Here is a 14,136-nt window from a genome sequence, read left to right as displayed (position 1 = left end):
GATCTTAATCCCGAGCTAACTATGAACTCTTGTTTATTCGATATTATCTTTAGATTTTCATAAGGGTTAGCTCAACAACACCGGCTCAATAAGCCTCTCATTTCAAGAGTGAGACATGGTAGATAGCTGGGGACATAGGGTGCAAGATGGAATTCACGCCTACTCGATTTAGGGATAGGAGAAAGGTTGTTCTCTTAAGTACTAAATCTAGGCTCTGAACAAGGGACCCCACCCTCTCGTTGGGTTGAGAGGGATTCGGTTTAATGGTTGGATCACAAACCAATTGTTCATTAGAGGATCAGTGGAACTTAAGAAGCAAGGTGTAATTTTGAGGGTAAAACAACATTTGACCCAACCGTTATTACGAAAAACCTGTGAAGGATCGATTTATTGATTATGGTTAAAATAAGTGGACACAAATATATCTACATTGAGGAGAGTGCAACTATCGAGCTATAGTGGTGTGACTCGGTAGTTATGAATATTGATTAACTCGGCCTAAAGAGTTTTAGCCAATCAATCTCAAATCATTGGTGCTCATGATTTATGGGTCCATAAGGTCCCTCTACTAGCTCGTAAAACACGAACACCTTGAATTAGTAAATTGAGTGAATTTGAAACGATTTCAATTTGAAGTGTTCAAATTGAATTTAGGGTTTTCAATTTAAAGTGTTCAAATTGCAATTAGGATTTTTATAATCATATTCGATGTAATAAACAATTAATTTATCAAAATTAAATGAAAATGGAGAGTTTATAATATTTAGATATTAATTACATGAATAGGATTCATGTTTAAATTAAGTGTTTGATTAATTTAATATTTAATATTAAATTTGTTTAATTAATTAAAATCAAATTAATTTTTATTTATATTCAGAAATTGGTTTTTTGAATTTTTGAATTTAATTACTTTTTTAATGAATTAAAATTAAAATGAAAATTTAAAACTAATGCATAATGGAAATTTGTGTTTTTACACATTTCCTACACCTAGCCCTCTAGTAGCTTAAATTGGAGGTGACTTCAATTGAGATCTTAAGTGCCTGCATGGATAAGAAAAAAGAAAAACTCCAATTTGATGAGAACAAGTTTTGTTTTTCTACTAAAAATGGTTTTTTATAAAAGGTGATTACTTCTCTCTCAAACCCTCAAAACTTCCTCACTAAATGCACTTCAATTTTGAGTTCCACCATTCAAATTCAAGGCTAAGAATAGTAGAGAATATCTTTTGTGGTTCACTAAGGATGTGAAGCTGAGATTTCATGAAAAGCAGCTTAGAGTTAGAGGAATTCAACAAAGGTATGTTGTTCTTGAAACCATCTTTCTGAAAATATGTTTTGATACTTTTAGAACTCAAACTAAATGTAATCAGAGTGCTTATTGATTTTATTTGCTTTCGTTGTATGATTATACATTCCATAAATTGATATCAAAGCGTGATTTAAGCACTCGATTAACGTTAATTTGAGTTTGGTGAGTGAATTTCTATGATTGCATGTTTGAGGACTAATATGGTACTTTAATAAAATTTGGCTTTAGATTTCTCTTTGATTCATAAGTTAAATTTATAATTGGTTCTTGTTTGATGAGCTTATATGTGTGCTCTATAGTCTATAATTTATTTGGAGTCAACAGAGTCGAAATTAGGTTGTAATTTGAAGATTGAAGCAAGCAAGGTCAATAGCAAATTCTGGAAAGAAAGCCTTCTGCCAGGCAGCGTTGCAATGTTGCCCTTAGAGCATTGCAATGTTGCTCATATGTAGCGTGAGGCGTCGCAACGCTGGGATGAGCGTTGCAACACTGCTCATCCCAACCCAGCAACGTGCGCGTTTGTGAGTCGGTTAGCACGAAAGGTCCAGAATAGTTTTAAAGCTTCTTTTGACCTATTTTGTAATAATTTAGTTATTTGTGTTAGCTTAGGATGCCAAAGTTGAACCATATAAGTGTTGTTTAAATATTTATACATGTGATATATATTATATTTAAATTAAAAAATGTATGAGCATATTATATGCCATGTAGATTTAAAATCCCACCATAGGAAACATGTTACATGCATTGGATATATGTTATAAATTGTTATAATATATAGTAGGCATGTTTAGGGTTTCTTTTGTTTAATATAAGTATTATATTAAATGTTGAATGCCTTTGTTGAATGTTATGGATGCAAAGCATGTTTTTTTTTATAAGTTGTTATAAAATTGAATTAGACATTAAAATCCATAAGAAAGATAAGTTGCATGTTCACGTAGGTTAAAAACTTGTTTTAATAGTTAAAATAGGTCTATAAATCATGGTTATAAACTCAACTGGTATATAATTCTGTCTAAGGCTTGAGGTTTTTAAGTTGACAGTCTACAACACCTTCTATCTGGGGATTATGGCCGAATAATTGAGCATTGCTAACCGATTTTATAAGCGTACGTTAGTGGTGTGAGGTAATAAAACGGTTTATCACCTAGACATCGTAGGTTAAAATCCATTTATAAGCGTTATACTTGGATAAACCACATAGACTTAAGTTATTTAATTAGTCGAAATAAACCTGAATATAAATATAACCAAACAAATAGTAGAACACATCAATGAGAGTTTAATAACATATATGATATGTTGTTAGAACACTTCATTGAGAATTCAATAACGTATGTGATATGTTAGAACGCTTCACTGGGAGATTAATAACATATACGATATGTTATTTTTAGCTCTCGCGTCCCTAAGAGTTCACATTGAGATTCTGTTTTGCTTCGTGTCACCCTGGGAGTGACCTCCATTCGAAAAGTGTTTGTATGAATCAAGATCAAGGTGAATAGGGAAAGTTGTTCATAGTAAAATAAAATATACGATGTTTTGATTTTCTCTCACGTCCCTAAAGAGTTCACACCGTGAGTTTCATATGACACTTCATGTCACCCTAGGAGTGACCTCCATTCGAAAAATGTTTGCATGAGTCAATATTAAGGTGAATAAAGGAAAGTTGTTCATGGTAAAATCAAATATGTGATATATTGATTTCAACTCTCACGTCCCTAGAAAGTTCACACTGTGAGGTTAATGCGACACTTCATGTCACCCTGGGAGTGACCTCCACTCGGAAAGTATTTGTATGGGTCAAGATTAAGGTGAATGGGGGTTTATAATAAGTGGGTGAAGGAAATGTGTCAACATATTCAACGGTCTTTTCCATTGGTTTAGACCATTAGATTCCTATGTTGCGCATGCTGGTTAGCTTTAGGCGGCCTTTGCTAGTCATCCTTTCGGAGGGTTGTAACATAGGATTTGAAATAACTCAAACTCTAGAAATGAATAGGATTTCTTAGGTCCATTCCCAATCTTGACTCTCCAATTCAGTAGCATCATTGGGGCCGACCTCTGAAGTCTGTAAATGGAGGGTTACACTTACAGAGTTACTAACTGTTAGTAATTTCTGACCAAAAGTGGTAATTAAGTGACTATAGGAATAAGAGTTATTTTGGATATAGTATTTAGTCAAGAATGTCTTGCTTTAGTGAAGGAGTATTTGACTACCCATTGGTAGCACTTATTCTGACTCACTATAGTATCATTGTAATTAAATAATGATTATGAGTACATTATTACTTTTTTTTTTTTGCTAAAACTTGAATTTAGTTGCAATTTACTAATAAGATTTTGTTTAAAATTTCAGCATGTCGAATTCTTTTAAAATACTCTTCCCGCTTTAGTTAGCGATAATAACAATTCAACATGCAAATTACTAGCGAATGATGATTCAAAACAAGTTTTAATAGAGTATTGTCCTCTATCTCCTAACTCATTTAAAGTTTTGAACTATATAGATGAGAATGTGAAAATCGAACGATAGAGTAAATACAATTTACTTGTTATCAAAACATGCTTAATGGTAAACGATAAAAAGACCTGAATAATAGATTCAGGTATTGTTAATCATATATGTACTTTCTCTTAGGAAACAAGTTCCCAGAGACAATTTATAGAAGACGAAGCAACCTTTAAAGGGACCGGGGAGGTTTTTTCAGCTAAAGTAGTGCGAGATATGAAGTTATTTATAGGAGGGAGGTACATTTTACTTGAAAATGTTTATGACATTCCTTCTATGAAAAGGAATTTAATATTTGTCTCGTGTTTGCTGGAACAAAACTACAAAGTTTCTTTTGAAAATAATGAAATGTTTATTACTTCAAAAGATATACAAATTTATTCTGCAAAACTAGAAAATAACTTGAACATGTTAAAACCGACTGAGGTAAAAGCTATTTTGAACATAGAGATGTTTAAAACAACTGGGACTCAAAATAAGAAACGGAAAATTTCTCCAAATACCTATCTTTGGCATTTGAGACTTATCTGCATAAATCTCAATGGGAATGAGAGATAGGTGAAGAACAGTCATCTAAATCAATTAGAAGACAGTTTATTGCCGCCATGTGAATCATGTCTTAAAGGTAAAATGATTAAAAGATTTTTTCATGGAAAAGGTCTTAGAGGCAAAGAACCCTTAAAACTGGTACATTCAGCTTTGCGTCCGTTGAATGTTAAAACTAGAGGACGTATGAATATTTCATCAGCTTCATTGATGATTATTCAAGGTATGGCTATATTTACCTAATACATCATAAGTTCAAAACACTTGAAAAGTTCAAGGAATATGAGGCTGAGATTAAGAACTAATTAGGTAAAAGATTTAAAATACTTCAATCAGATCGAGGTGGTGAGTATATGGACTTAAAATTCCAGAACTATTTGATAGAACATGAAATTTAGTTACAACTCATAGCACCTGATAAACCTTTAAAAAATAGGACCTTGTTAGATATGGTTCGTTCTATGATGAGTTATGCCCAGTTGCCAAGTTCTTTTTGGGGACACGCAGTTGAGACTGTAATGTATATATTGAACATGGTTCCATCGAAACGTGTTTCAGAAACACCTTACGAGTTATAGAGAGGACATAAAGGTAGTTTACATCACTTTAGAATCTGGGGACGCCCAGCACATGTGTTGGTACAAAATCCCAAGAAACTAGAACGTCGTTCAAAGCTATGCCTATTTATAGGTTACCTTAAAAAGACAAAAGGTGGTTTCTTTTATGATCCTCAAGAAGATAAGGTATATGTATTGACAAATGCAACTTTTCTAAAGGAAAACCACATTAAAAATCATCAACCTCGCAGTAGGCTAGTAATAAGTGAAATGACCAGAGAAACGATAAATGTATTAACAAGAGTTATTGATCGAGCAGGTCCATCAACAAGAGTTGTTAATGAAACTAGTACTTCACATCCTTCTCAAGAGTTGAGAGTGCCTCGACATAATGGGAGGGTTATGCTATAGCCTAACTGATATATGAGTTTGACTGAAATTCAAGTCATCATACCAGATGATGGCTTAGAGGATCCATTAACTTTCAAACAAGCAATGGATGATATGGATAGAAACCAGTGGATTAAAGCCATGAACCTTAAAATGGAGTCGATGTACTTCAATTCAGTCTGGGATCTTGTAGATCAATCAGAAGGGGTAAAACTCATCGGTTACTAGTGAATCTACAAAAGAAAATGAGACCAAGCTGGTAAGGTACAGACCTACAAGGCTAGGCTTGTGGCAAAAGGGTTTACCCAAAGAGACGAGGTAGACTATCTTGCTTCCTTATTACCCACAAGGGTTTACCCAAAGGATCATTTCACTTATTACCCACAAGGGTTTATTGAAACGATTGCCATGATAATGTCTATTAGAATACTTTTGTTCATAGTTGTCTTTTATGATTATGAAATCCGGCAAATAGATGTCAAGATAGCCTTTCTAAAGGACTATCTTGAGAAGAGTATCTATATATCTCAACCAAAAGGGTTTATTGAACATGGTCAAAAGCAAAAAGTTTGCAAGCTTAATAGATCCATTTATGGGTTAAAACAAGCATCTAGATTCTGAAATATGAGATTTGACATTGCAATCAAATCTTATGGTTTTGAACAGAATGTTAATGAACCTTGTATTTACAAGAAAATCGTTAACAAAACTGTCGCTTTTCTGGTTCTTTATGTTGATGATATTCTACTCATAGGAAATGAGGTAAAATTTCTAGTTGATGTTAAGAGATGGCTTGCTATGCAATTCCAAATGAAAGATTTAGGAGAAGCGCAGTATGTTCTCGGGATCCAAATAGTTAGGAACCGTAAGAACAGAACTTTAATATTATCTCAGACATCTTATATAGACAAGATATTTTTTAGATAAAAAAAAATGCAAAATTCCAAGAAAGGAATGTTACCTATCAAACATGAAATTCATCTGTCTAAGAAACAATGTCCTAAAACGCCTCAAGAGGTTGAGGTTTTGAAATGAATTCTATATTCATCAGTAGTAGGGAACTTAATGTATGCAATGTTGTGTACTCGTCTCGATATATGCTATGCAATTAGAATTGTCCGCAGATTTCAGTCCAACTCAAGATTTGATCATTGGACTACCGTTAAAAACATCCTCAAGTATCTTCAGAGAACGAGGGACTATATGCTCGTGTATGGTACTAAGGATCTGATCCTTATTGGATACAGTGATTCTGACTTCCAGACTGATGTGGATTTGAGGAAATCAACTTCGTTGTCAGTTTTCACTCTAAATGGATGAGCAATAGTATGGAGAAGTATCAAGCAAAGTTGTACTGCTAACACCATAATAGAAGCTGAGTATGTAACTACAAGTGAGGCAGCTAAAGAAGTAGTATGGCTTGGGAAGTTCCTCACTGATTTGGAAGTGGTTCCAAATATGCACCTGCCAATCACCCTATATTGTGATACAGTGGAGCGGTTGCTAACTCAAAAAAACCTAGAAGCCATAAGCATGGAAAACACATCAAGCGCAAGTACCATCTCATCAGGGAGATAGTACACAGAGAAGACGTGATCGTCACGCAGATAGCCTCACAAGGCAACTTGGCTGATCCATTTACGAAGGCCCTCTCGGCTAAAGTGTTCGAGGGTCCCCTAGTGAGACTAGGACTACGAGATACTTAGAACTAAGGCAAGTGGGAGAAATAATTGGTATCTGATGCCCTAGTTTATTGTATTTGTTCTCTCATTGAACTCAAATATATATATTTGTATATATGTATCCATTGGAGTTTTAGTCAAAGTGGGACTTGTATGTCCTAAAATTCGCAGTTTGTAAAGTTAAACATTTTCTATTATCAATAAAAATATTATTCGACACTTATTCAATAAAGTTGTTATTGAGTTTATAAATTGCACTTGTAAAGACTAAATCTAATAAACTAAGATCCATGGCTATTATATGAATACTTGAACTTTATGTGGAGACATAAAGATGGATCAAGTTTGAAATTTAACCAAAAAGGTCTATAGTATATGAATAAGGTTGGGTGCCTTATTCTGGTAACACTATCGAATGCGGCCCACTCTGAAGTTGTTACAATTTGTTGTAAGGTACTACAAACGAAGTGATTCTGATTTTTTCATATATTGACATGAAGAGTGGGGGCGTCCTATGCAATGAGTTTTCGTAAGATTGGACCAAGAAATAAGTCACTCTTATTTCATAACGTTGTTTACTATTTAAGACTGACTATTTCGCTTAGATGACCTAGATAACTCAATCTTAATCTTGAGCTAACTATGAACTGCTGTTTATTCAGGATTATCCTTAGATTTGCATATGTGAGGGTTGACTCAATAAGCCTCCCATTTTAGGGGTAAGACCGGGTAGATAGCTGGGAACATATGGTGCAAGATGGAATTCACGCCTACCCGATTTAGGGATAGGAGAAAAGTTGTTCTTTTAAACACTGAATCTAGGTCTTGAACATGGGGCCCCACCCTCTCGTTGGCCCTAAAGGGATCTGATTTATTGATTGAATCACAAACCAATTGTTCATTAGAGGATCAGTGGAACTTAAGGAGCAAGATGTAATTTCGGGGGTAAAACAACATTTTGACCCAGCTGTTATTACGAATAAATTGTGAAAGGTCGAATTACTGATTATGGTTAAAACAAGTGGACACAAATATATCTACAGTGAGGAGAGTGCAACTATTGAGCTATAGTGGTGTGACTCGAAGTAGTTAATAAATATTGATTAATTCAGTCTAAAGAGTTTTAGCCAATTAATCTTAAATTTGGAGCTCATGATCTATAGGTTCATAAGGTCTCTCTATTAGCTCGTAAAACATTATCATCTTGAATTAGTAAATTGAGTGAATTTGAAACGATTTCAATTTGAAGTGTTCAAATTGTAATTAGGATTTGTATCATTATATTCTATATAATTAATATTTAATTTATCAAAATTAAACAAAAATGGAGAGTTTATGATATTTAAATATTTATTACATGATAGGATTCATGTTTAAATTAGGTGTTTGATTAATTTAATATTAAATATTAAATTATTATTTAATTAATTAAATTTGCTTACTTAATTAAAATCAAATTAATTTTCATTTAAATTCAGAAATTAGTTTTTAAAATTTTTGAATTTAATTAATTTTTGAATTAATTAAAATGAAAATGAAAATTGAAAACTAATGCATAGTGAAAATTTTCAACATTTTGAAAATTGATGTGTTTTCATACATTTTCTACACCTAGCCCACTTGTAGCTTGAATTGGAGGTGGCTTCAGCTGAGATCTTGAAGTGCCTGCATGGATAAGAAAAAAGAAAAACTCCAATTTGATGAGAACAAATTTCCTTTCTTTTTTTTTTTTTTTGTTGGCTGCTGAAAATGGTTTCTGCAGAAGGTGGTTACTTCTCTCTCAAACCCTCCAAATTTCCTCACTAAATTCATTTCAATTTTGAGTTCTACCATTTAAATTGAAGTATGAGAATGATAGAGAAGATCTTTTGGTGATTTTCTAAAGCTTCAGATTTCGTGAAAAGTAGTTTGAAGTTAGACGAATTCAATAGAGGTACGTTGTTCTTGAAATCCTCTTTCTAAAAATATGTTTTACATGTTTTAGAATTCAAATAAAATGTAATTAAAGTGTTTATTGATTATGTTTACTTATGATTATACATTTTATCACATTATTTAATTCAATCTTTTCCAAAACCTCAAATATTTACTCATCTGCAAAATCCCTTTTCACTAAGATTCAAATTGAATTATTTTAACATAATAATTTAATTTTAAATCTAAAAAGTTCAACTTGGTAATTAAGTTAATAAATTCAAATTGAACTAACTCGACATATTAACTCAATTTTGGCTTTAAAATTCTAAAATATATCTTAAGTAATTCATAGTAATTATTTTAAATTTACTTGAAATTTTGGGGCGTCATAGACTCTATCTCTAATAGAATTCTATTAGCAGTATGGTCTATCATTAATAAATCAAAATTTTTATATATTTACAAATTCGTTTATATTGTGTTATATCTGCAAATAGTTTAGACTTGATTGTTATATTTACTACTTTCCAAAATAATTTTTGTAAGATTTAATTTGAAATTTATTGGTACTGGATAATTACCCCTTATTAGCTTTTTTTCGTTAGAATGTAGAGTGAAGGATTTAATACATAATATTAAGAAAAATTTTTACAGAAAAAAAATGTCAAACTATTTACAAAAATATCAAAAAAAATTTATAAACACTAATAGACTTCTATCAACGTCTATCAGTGATATAATTCTATTAGTTTCTATCATTAATAGACGTTAATATACTTATATTAACTTCTATCAACCTCTATCAAAGAATATTAAAATTTTACTATTTTGTGTAAATAATTTCTCTTATTTTTCTATTTTTGAAAATTTTTCTAATATTAAATTTAAATTAAATCTAACTAAGAATATATTACCCATTCAATTTTAGGAATGGTTGTGTTTTAGTGTACAGGTGAGAATTTAAACCTCAATTTTTTGTTTAGTAAAAGATATTATGTCTTAATCTATTTGAGCTATCAAGTTGGCAGGTGTATATTATAAATATATTATTATATTATGCACGTTGTTAATAATAATATAATGTTAATGTACATATTCTTATATAAAAACTCGGATAAAATGTACTTTTATCTCCTATTGGGTTTAAAAAAAAAATGCATTTTAATATTTCAGATTTGTAAAATGATTCTAAATGATGATTAGTGTAACTTCAAATTAATAGAATACTAACTAAATAATTTTCTATCTTTAATTTTTAGTTTTTAAAAATTATACTTATTTTCTTACAACTTATTTTTCATGGTTTTCATTTTTCCTAACTAAACATTTGAGTGTTTAGCCAAATTTCAAAAAAAAAAATTCTTTAAATTTAAAAAATTGATTTGGTGTTTAAAAAACTCTTGCAGATGTCGATAAAAAAAAAAAAAAATCATAGATGGAAGAAATGATTATCAACTTAATTTATAAGTGGATGTTTGATACTGATTTTTAAATAATTAAAATCACTCTCGCCATGCTCGAAATCGAAACATAGAAACGTGATTTTTGACTTTTATGCAATCACTCCCAAACATTAATTTTCAAGTGGAGCGTTAGTTATTAATAAAAACGTGTTTGAAGCCTAACTGTGAGAACAAACCGGTGGTTCCCTACGTATAAAAAAATTCAAGACGGACAGAACAACATGTTTCAACAGTCTTTTGCAATTTTCACACAAAGAAATAAAGGGGGAAAAAGGTCATTGTTGCAATTACAACAATAACCATTAAGGAGGATTGGACCACTCAAACATTTTTAAGACATTATTACTTTACACCTTTTGAAAGTTTCCTTTGTCTTGGTTAGTATATTGGTTAGGTTATTATTAAATGCCTAATTTACTATTTACAAACCTTTTTTTTTTAATTGTAGATCTTATAAGATGAATAATTTACTTTATTGACGAGCGTGAGAGTGATCGAGAGTGATGCACTTTGTCTTTGTTATAGTTAACGTGTTAGTCCGATTGACCTTTTACCCACTCGAAAGGTGTTCTATTTTGTCATATCTCGCATTTGATACCAGATAAAGCAAATATATTATCTAGTTACATGGCTATAAGAAAATTTGACAAAACATTACAGTAGATTCGATTCTTAAATCAATTTTGAATCACTTTAAATACTATGTTTTATTTTCCAATTCTAAAACTCAGATAATTTTGTAGGAATTTAAGACCCATTTAGATTGACTCAAGAAAAAAGTGTTTTCATTCATTTTTATTTAACACTTTTGACAAAAAAACAAATTATTGAAAAATATACTTTAAAAACTATTTTGAATGGTTACCAAATATTTTACTTTTTTTTTTTCTTTTTCAAAATGACTTTTTTTTTTTAAAATAAAAACTTGAAAATACATTCTAAATACATCCCAGATTTAGCTATTATTTTATTTTTAAAATAAAAATTGGAAAATACATTCCACGCACATCCTTAGTTAGGATTTAGCCATTATCACTAATTTGTTTTTTATTCCTTAAAAACATGACATAAACTTGTATTTGTTTCATTGACGAAATGAATAAGTGATTAAACTCATCTTGAGTAGGCTATCTATTAGATTTCAAAATAAGGAATAAAGTAGTTTTCAAAGCTAGTCCATGCAAGGTTAAAGTTTTGTTTATGTACTTTGAAATACATTTTATTTTAGTATTTATAAATTTAGTCACTCAATTTTCAATAAATTTTGAAAATAGTTTTGTAGACTTAAAAAAAAATCTATTAACTTTCTCTCGACATATTCTTATTTGGGTTATTCTTGCATAAAAGATTATTATTATTATTATTTTATCAATTTTAATTGAAACTAAAATTCAAATGGCTAGCTCTAAAACTTACTAAAGTTTATAAACTAAATTTGGGCATCTAATATGCAAAAATCAAAATAATATTTTAGACCTTATTTGGTAATTATTTAATTTTTAGTTTTTAATTTTTACAAATTAAGCATCTAAAATACCCATTTCACTTATAAATTTCTTACTTTGCTATCTACTCTTTACCAATATTTTCAAAGACCAAATCAAGTATTAAAAATTAAAAAACTTATTTTTATTTTTGGAATTTGATTAATAATTCAACTATTTTACTTAAGAAATGAGCACATATACTCAATTTTCAAGAAAAAAAAATCAATTGGTTACTAAACGAAACCTTAACATTTTTTCTTTTGAGTAGTTTAACTATATGAGATTTGATCGAAAATACATATTTTACATCAGTTCAATTTTTAGTAGATGTAGAATCGACCCTTCGATCCCTAGAGAAAAAATCAGGTTAATCTTAACTTTTTAATTTTGAAGTTTGATGGGTTTAGTTTAATTACAAATATGGTATCTATCATCTATTATTTGTGCACTAGAATATTGGACGGTGAGATTTCAACGAGCTTAAGCGTGGCCAAACAACGCATCAAACATTCATATGGACCACATGGGCTGCACATTTTCTTATTTCCCATTACTTGAAATAAGACAAATCATGTCTATTTTTTTCTCCTCTTATGCAACTTTCAACATTTTCAACAATCCTATCAAATTCATCTTAAAATAACTTTCCATCCTTCAATTAATTTATTTTGATAAGGATTAAAATCATTTTTCTTTAATTTAAAATCTCTTCCAAACATGTTTTTTTAGTATGAAAATTACGTTCGAAATTTTAAAACCAAACGTTAAATTGATTTTAAATTATTAACAGGACATGATAACAATCTCGAACCTAACGAAATATGTAATGGATCATTGTCGAAGTTGAGTCATCTTTAATGAAGGGATATAACTCTTATGGTAATCACCTAAATGAGATACAAAAAGTCCTATGAATTATGTTTATATAGGGTTAGCACGAATGCTTACAATAGTAAAACAAAATGGTTTAATAACCAGAAATAATAAAATTGGTTTGAAAAGTACAGTTGGTCTTTATGTTTTCATTACATTAATGGTTTGATCTCTATGCATTTAATTTAAAATAATTTAGATTTAATTTAATAATCATGAATTAAATTGTTAATTTAATGTATTAAGACGAACTTAAAAAGGCAAAAGATTAAGGGCTATTCCCTCCACTAAAAAAAAAAATTGACCAACTTTTTTACAAATACAATCAATATCTATTAATGATAGAATACAATAGATCATGATAGATGTTTATCGCGATCTATTACTAATAGACATTTTACTATATTTGAAAATATTTTTCATAATTTTATGATTTAAAATAATTACGTAAGCTATTAAATGTAATGATTTTTTTTTTTTTTAGAAAGAATAAGTATGATGATTTTTATGTATTTATAAAGTGGTCGGAGAAATGCAATGGTTGAACTTTTTCAATCGACTATGGGAAGAGATTAGAGAAGAAATAGTTAGGCGGAACATGAATTTTGTATTGAATTTCACACCGCGTAAAGGACCCTTACGAATCAGCCCTTGTTTTATTTGCTTTTCAAAGGCTAAACAATGGTGGCTAATGATGATTGTAGAGAGGATAAGAAAAATAAAAATCTAGGGAAAACAAAACGTGGGAATTGAGATAATGGACTTTCAACTTTGAAGTTTAATGATTTTCTTTTTCTTTTTATTTTTTTTCCCTTAAAATGTGAAATAATTTTCCGAATTTTTAATTTTGGATTTAATAGATTGTTTTTACTCGTTTGATGAAAATCTAGATAATTATTTCGTTTTTTTTATTTTTTTTTTAAAAAATTAAGTCTATTTTCTTTCTATTTCTTACAATGATTTGCATATTTTACAATAGTTGGATTCTTAGTCAAATTTTAAAAACAAAAATAAGTTTTTGAAATTTTTTTTTAGTTTTCAAATTTTGGTTTGGTTTTTTAAACTATTACTAAAAAGTAGATAATAAATGAAACAATTTAAAGATGAAAGTAATATTTATAGACTTGATTTTTAAAAAAAAAAAAATTATAATGACTACCCAATGAAACTTTTAACTTTTTTTTTTTCCTTTTCTTTTATATTATCTCCAACCTAACTTTCAAAGAAAAATTTGAATACTTTAGTCATTACCTAAAAGTAAATATAGAATCTATAATCACTACTTTTTTTTTTTTTCCTTTTTAAAATGCCTTGGATTTTAAAAAACACTTTTAAACCTAGATAACAAAGTAGAATAACTTTTCGTTTTGTTAAAAAAAAAATTCTTTATGA

The sequence above is a fragment of the Benincasa hispida genome, chromosome 4 (assembly GCF_027475165.1).
Source record: "Benincasa hispida cultivar pf3 chromosome 4, pf3_genome.v1.1, whole genome shotgun sequence".
Taxonomy (NCBI): Eukaryota; Viridiplantae; Streptophyta; class Magnoliopsida; order Cucurbitales; family Cucurbitaceae; genus Benincasa; species Benincasa hispida.
The sequence above is the reverse complement of the archived record's forward strand: the minus strand, read 5'-3'. Positions refer to the sequence as shown.